Source organism: Pygoscelis adeliae, unplaced genomic scaffold (genome assembly GCF_000699105.1).
Source record: "Pygoscelis adeliae isolate BGI_AS28 unplaced genomic scaffold, ASM69910v1 Scaffold196, whole genome shotgun sequence".
In the NCBI taxonomy this organism is placed as follows: Eukaryota; Metazoa; Chordata; class Aves; order Sphenisciformes; family Spheniscidae; genus Pygoscelis; species Pygoscelis adeliae.
Window position 1 is genome coordinate 142,097 of NW_008824936.1, and position 7,746 is coordinate 149,842.

Consider the following 7,746-nt stretch of genomic DNA (forward strand, 5'->3'; position numbering starts at 1 on the left):
GGGGGCGGGGGGGAGTGAGCGAGCGGCTGTGTGGTACTCAGTTGCCGACTGAGGTTAAACCACAACATGGGGACAAGATGTGTTATGTTTATCTTTCCATTGCTCTCCTCATAAAAGCACAGGATAATTCAGGCTGGAAGGAACCTCAGGATGCTGAAAACCTCTAAGGATAGAGACTGCATAAGCTCTCCTGGCAGCCTATTGGGGCACTAAGGAATAAATGCTTTGTGGAGATGCAGAACAATCTGTTGCAAAAACAGGAAAGATTTAGGTGTAGTCTATCTTTAATAAAAAATCTTTCTGGCAAAGACAATCTTATGTTTTTATTTAAATCAATCTTAAGGCCTATATTTTCCCCTCTCCTAAACTTTTCAAGGGTGAGATCTTAATTTTTTATTTATGCAGAGAGGTTTGAATAATATTCCTTATACTTCTCATTTCTCCCTCTGAAAGAATTTTAATTTCATCTCAATTTCCAAGCAAAGTGTTTGATTATGACTAAGCATCACATTATGGTGTTTGGCAAGTAAAATGCCTGTAATGGAAATGGTCCACATGTACTCAGTATCTCTTTAAGTTGCCATACATGTAAGTGACTCTCCATCTTGAGTATTAACCCAGTGTAGTATTGTTAGTTGCTTGAGATATCAAACTGCAGTTGTACTTCCTTCAGTTACTTCCTTGAAAAACAAAGATGAGATGATATGCATGAGGCTAGTAACACTGTGTGACATGCTGAGCATTGAAGCACCTTCAAAGAAAAACATGAACAACTTAACAAATACCCCTCCCCAATTATTAGTGTAATAAAAAGGATTAGCTTAATTCTAAGTAATTAAAACCGACCAGTTAAAATATTGAATGATTCATCTGTCTCTTTATAATTGCTAAGTATAGGATTGCAAATTCTTGTGGGACCCAGGTAAGCAGTAGCAATTGTATTTTAAAATATTTTGATCTAAAATAAATTATTTTTCATGCTTTTCATATATTGTAATAAAACCTGCAAAGGCACTTTTAACAAGTATTTTCCAAAGCAAGACACTAATATAAAACTGAATGCAGTTAGAACACCAAGCAAGATCAGTCTTTGCAACAGTTTAAATCCCATTTCTCCATTTCTAGCTTTGCCTGATTGGGAGATGTCTCTTAAATTGATTTATACTTCTTTGGTGAAGTCCAGTTAGAAAAGACTCCAGTTAAAGCCTAAAATCATCCTGGTTCTTTTTTGACACACTTAAGATTAGACTTAAAAACAATGTTGTATATGATCATCTGGTTAAAAAAAATATTTATGATTCATTAAAATAGTTTTAGAGGGACATTGTGTAAACATTCCTCAAGTCTTCTTTGAATAGTGATTGCTGATTGTGCAGGATGCAGTGTCCTGCTTCCGTAGGATTAATCACAAACAGCACTTCACTTGGGCTTATTGCTTAGAAGGTGAACTGAGAAAGCTCAGTATTTTATCCATTAAGCCATCAAGGTTTTTCTTCTTAAATAATAGATAAGAAGCTTTAACTTGAATCACAGATGTAAAGTTCAGCAGACTTTGTCACAGTACATATTAGTATTCAGTGTTCTAAATGTCAGTACACAATGACAAAGTGTCAAATATGTTGAATCATATCACTGAAAGCCAGGAGACAGAGCAATTCTCAGCTAAGTCCAATTTATGTTTATAAATGGAAAGCTCAGCTTGAGCCCTACTTAACTGAACAGACAATGCTAGCATGAGGTTAAATTTTTATGTGAGCCTGCTTGTTTATCTCTAATTATATGCTAATCAATCTGATTTCTCATTTAAACTCAGACTAGGCTGTTTCCATGTAATAATCAACCTCACATTGAAACAACAAAGCAGCTTTATATTTACCACATCAGCAGGGTTTAATTGCAGATTTGGACAATGAAAATGAAGATGGATTCAGTTTCATTGTCCTTATAATGTAGCAGTATACAATGCACTTTTAGTTTGAGCTGACACATTTATGGTGGAGATATCAAACTGTAACATCCAAATATTTGCTAACATATTGCCAAGCTATTTAGTTCATATTATTTTCTAAATGTTGCACACTGGCTGGTCTCTGTTATATTTTCCACCATTTAAAAATATTGACACTAATTGTATTACTTTTGTACGGTATAGGTCAAAAGAATAAAATTAGGAAAAGGTCTCTTTCCAAAAAAAGAAAGAGAAATAGTCCAAATCAAATATGAGAAGCACAGACTTATTTCCTACTGCAAGTCCCAAAACAAGTCATGCTATGAAAAGCATGCTATATTGCTAAACCTGTATGCAAATGCCAGATAGAAATCCAATTCATTTGTGGGCACTGCAGGAAAAAAAGTTGGAGAGGTGGAAGCACCTTTTTTACTGCTCCTACAGATACACAATCATGATGATTGAGAGCACACTTGAATCAGCACAGCTAAAAGTTTTGTTTCTTAATGAAGGCTTTTAATTATGCAAACCTTTAAGTAGCCTCTACATCCATGACTGTGAATATACCCAAGTGCTTTACAAAACAAAGCTAATGTCCAAATATTTGTGCGAGTTGCTCTTTTAAAATGCTCAAATGAATACCTTCAGGAAATAGGTCTGCTTTATCTGATTTACTTGTGAACATTTTGACACTGAACATGCTGAAATTATCTTTGTATGAAACCTTTATCTCAGCAGAAAATATAACAAAAAACAATACCGAATAAATCAGATTACTGAAAAGACAAAACTAAAATCTGCTTTGACTTTTATAGCTAGATTATTTAGTTGGATGTTAATTGTCAATATCATAAGATTTTAAAAGGAATATTGCATTCATTTTACTGAACTTTATTGAAAACCTTGAAAATTTTGGATACATGAAAATTTGTTGTCACTCCTAGTATAAAAAATTCCATAGAGCATTTGTGGGATACTGTACAGTTCTTTATTGCATTCTTGAGGTGTGCTGACTGACATGCCAAATCCATTATTGTACAGTTGCTGTTCAGTGTGCCAGGCCAAAAATACTTTTATTTTATTCATAGTAGTATCCCTACACACTAGACATTTTGAAAATACTCAAAAAAGTTGGTCTTTGATCCAAGGCAATCACGCTGTGTGAAAAATAAAAATACTGATCTTCTAAGTAAATTTTAAATGTGAGTAAATGTTTTATATTGTTCTGGAGTTTAATGTTATTTTTAGAGTGTTTATATTTGCACTCACATTGTGACTGAACTGGTAATATGTAAACATCATAACCCATTGTTTTTCAGCTGGAACATTGTAAAAATCCACTTCATTCACCATTTTTGCAAGAAGACCACATAAAACATTTCATCTCCTCTCAACTGTTTGGCAACTTGAGCAGTCTTAATTTATAAATAGCATTTTTCTGTAATTTCTTCAGAGGAATCTATTAACTTTTTCAGAGGATAATTTGTTGTGCTATTCCAGTTCTTTGTTCTTGGAGCAGAGGCTGTCTCCTGCTGCTGCTGCATGAATTGAAGTGTGTGGGGCTTCAGTCTCTCCACTCACTTTCAAAACTGTGTATGGTAGAAAATTGGCCTTATCAGATGACTGCCATAACCAATGCTTCTGCTGTTAAGAAGAAAAATGTTTAACCGGTAAGAATTGAATTTGTAAAACTTTTGTGTGGTTTATCAAACAGGGTTGTGAGTGAACATAACAAAGCGTCTTCTTTAGGTTAACGAGCTCGTGGAGCTCATATGTTGGGCCAATATGAAGAAAGGTTAGTAAAGGCAACCTGAGGAGAGAGAAATTGGTAGGATCTGCTTTGGACAGATCCTTAGCCCTTCTTATCGGTGAGGACAAGAATAATTGTTGTCCTTCCTCACCTCTGGCTCAGGAAACTCAGGAAAATTTGGTTACATCTAACCAAATTGGTACTCATATTGGCACCCATACTCTCACTCATCCTTCAAATGCAAAGGAAAAACATCAAAAGGTATGCCCTTCTTTTTACCTTAAGGGTACTGGTGATCCTCAAGAGATGACACTTTTCTGAATATAGGGGTGAAGTCCATTCAAGTCTTCCTGGAGGAGCTCCTGTAAGTACGTAGAGCATCTATAGCATTATATTTAGCAACAAGAGATTGAGAGGGAGGCACCTCTGGGCCCTTCTTATCTAAAGAGCTTTCAGTGATGACACAAGACTGTCTCATTGAATAGTTGACTGTATCTTGATCTTTTGTAAGATTTATGAGATTCTATATGGATCTTTCTTTACAAAGAAAGAAAACCTTATTTGAGCTAGGGCACATTCCGCTATAAGTCTGGCAATTTTGTGGCTTCTCTGTAGAATATTTGCTAATAATATGGCAAAACCAAATACCTGAAGCTTTGTTCACACTTTCTACTAAGCCTCACAGAGGTACTGAAACCTCCAATTTTTTAGGAAAGCTGTCCTTGGGTCTCTTGGGACTCTGAGCTTTTCTGCAGGATGTGTGGTGATACTCAGAGTCTTGATATACAAATAGACTACTTGTAACTGTTCTTCTTTAAGGTGTATCACCTATATGCACATTCATAATCCAATATCTTTTCCTCCTGCAGAGTTCTTAGCAGTTTTCAGTTAAGAGGGATTGAGAAAGAAGGCATGCTCCACTGCTTCCATAAAGAGAATATCTGATCCTTTTAGCTGAAATAGAGAAAAAACTACAACTACTGTGATTGCATAAATGTATAATCACAGAGTGACTATGTACATAGATAGTGCCTTTCAGAGAACAATGTCAGGTAAATAATCTATCTTTTTTGTGTTCTAGAGGTTATTTAAATGTTACTTATCATTTAAAACAGGTGGCAGAGTCTTGTGGTATGAAATAGAACTTTTATTTATGCAGACTTTTAAAAAATGGCCAAATAGTGATTGCTGAAATTCAGAAAAGTTTTTCTGCTTTCTCTTTCCCAACACTGTTAAAACTAAGATAGAACTTCTGTTAAATGATTCAGCTGAAGTATAAAACAATTTCCACCACACTAGAAAGGACTTTATGAGACTTAATCACTCTGTTAAGTGAAAAAGATTCAGTAGGTGGGCAACAAACCTCCAGTTATTTCTTTTACTGAGCTACCAGCCCCACTGAAGTATCTTTTATTGAACTGTATGAGTTCACAAAGAAACTATCAGTTTCTCACTACTACTTTTTAAGGTTACTCCATGATTTCATTATCTAAGGTGGTTAAACTCCCCAAAAAGCCTTCTGAGAAAGGTCTGCCATCGAAAATCTCTCCCCTTTTGGATTTGTTGTATTCAAAAGATTAGCACAATTATCTTTTGAGCTATGTTCTATAGAGTCTGTCTGTCATTTTTTTCCAACCAAATAGCCTTTCTTATAGTAGCTACACCTGCCAGAAGGGAAGCATTGATGGCAAAGCTTTTTCAAGTACACAATACCCTGAGACATGATCATCTCCAATTGCAAGCTAAAGATAGATAACACACTTATATTTCCCCCTCAAATCAAATCTGAACAGAAACATGGATAATTTTAGAACTGTTGACCCACCTTCTCTTTGTAATCTGAGGCTGGAGAGATATTCAGAAAGTATGTCCCAAAACAATGACATGTTTCAGAAAAGGCACGTTGAAAAGAAATTTGTTGGAAATCTTGAATGAAAAATGCAGCGAATTATACTAATACTATCCAAATGGTGCATAAGACAAATCATGTATGCAGTACAATGACCGTGAAAGTAGCAGAAAAACTTTATATCTAAATTTTCTATATTTTCGTGTTCCAAGAAAACGAAATAGGCACTAAGTTTTCTAAGGACAAAATCTATTTCAATTTTCAAGACTACTCTCAATTTACAGTTTATGCCTACAGGTTGAAAGTTCAGATTTAATAGGAGGTCAGATCAGAGGAATATGGTTCAAAGGTCAAGACCATATTTTATTATATATATGAATATTAGTCTGTAACAATTCAAATATGGCAATCTTAGCAAGTTGTTTTTCTGCAACCAAGATATGTTTGGCTCTTGTAATAATTCTTGCTACTGAGTTTTCTTAGGTATTGCCACTTGCTTTGATTATGTTTCCCTTAGCATTATTACTTGGCATAACTTCTGTTAACTTGTTCTATGAAATATTGTGAAATATTTTAGATGATCTCTCTGTATGCAGAAAAAAAATTACAGCTTGTGCATGGATGATTTAGCTACTTTAAAAGGGAGGCTACCAGTTTAGATTTCTATTAGCCCATATGGGTGCTGTCATTAGGATTTTCCCTTTGTGGATGTGAGCAAGCTCTCAACCACATGAAAAACTATGCCACTGTACTAATGTGGTACTGAGTAAATCCAGTGCTGCAGCACACCACCATACTGAAATGACTAAAACCACTTTTGGTTTGGCGTTCAGCCACCAAAGAGAAGGGACAGAGCTTTCACATGCTTGTAGAAACAAAGTGAGAACAGAATCACTGTAAGTTTCAGTTGTTGAAGACTGCATCTATTTGCCCCTATTTTAGTACTGTTTAAGATACAACACATTAGTGACACTGCCAATTTTAATGAGCTGTCAAAACAGGCCAGGTCAATCATCCTTTATTTCAACTGGACAGATTACATCAAATACTCTGAATGTGACGGTGGTAATGTTTCGCAAAATATGATGGTGATAATATTTAACAAAATGTGTGGCAGTCAGGTTTCCATTTAATCTTCCTAAAAGTATAACAACTCTGCATTATGTACTGGAAACGAAGAAATGAGTTTTTAGTAATTCTTCTTGTTAAATGCTAAGTTCACTGTGGCTCTTAGAAGGGACTCAGAGGAACCCCTCTTGATTTTGTGTTGGGAAAAAATATCTTTAATCTCAACAGTTTCAGTTCCTTTGCCCAACCACCTTACTTCATTCCCAGCAGCTTCAATTCTGTTCTGTTTCAGTTGATGCAAAGCCATTTGGTGCTACTTCATCCTTGAGCAAATCTGCTGCATTTTATCTTCTCTGCTTGTCTGAATACATTCTTCTTCTCTATTAGTTCAGGCAGCAGTAGGATCTCACCCATCAGGACCTTCCCTTGTGGACTCTGTTTTGCATTATATCCCCTGCTCAGCACAGGAATGGCTTGTTTGACTCCTACCTTGGTAAGAAAACAGAGAGACCATGTAAAGTGTGTGTGATAAAAAATTCAGCTGAGCAGAACCCTGGGGAAATAGTGTGGAAAATAGGTAGGAAGAATGGAAGCATCAGTTGAACAAGAGGAATGTCATATGAGCAGAGAAGGCTGAGCAGAGCATCTCTATTTACAGTTTGATAACATTGAATGAAAGACTATCATATGATTGCTTTGCAAGGGTATAATAGAGGGAAGAAAAGTGGTCTTAGGTGAAATGAGTGTATATGAAAGTACTCAGCAAAAAAATGAAGATATAAGAATCCTGTGGATAATACAAAAATATATATTGTGAATTGTTTCAATATATTGTATAGAAAAGGAGATGAAGTGACCTGGAAATTATAATGCTACTCTTTCATTTATTCTGTGTAGTTTATTAAGCCGAATAAGCACCAAGAACCAATTAAAGTTCATGTCTAAAAAGCATTTAGGACTATCAAAAAGAGCTATGATTCCACTTTCTAAAAATAAAATGTCATCTTTCAGATGAACAAACATCTAGTTCAGCTCTTTCTCTCTTTCTGAAAAGTATTTGAGAACATGAAGGAAAAGATATAACCTGAAACAATTTTGTAATGAAAAAAGCAAGCAATAAACTGACTAACA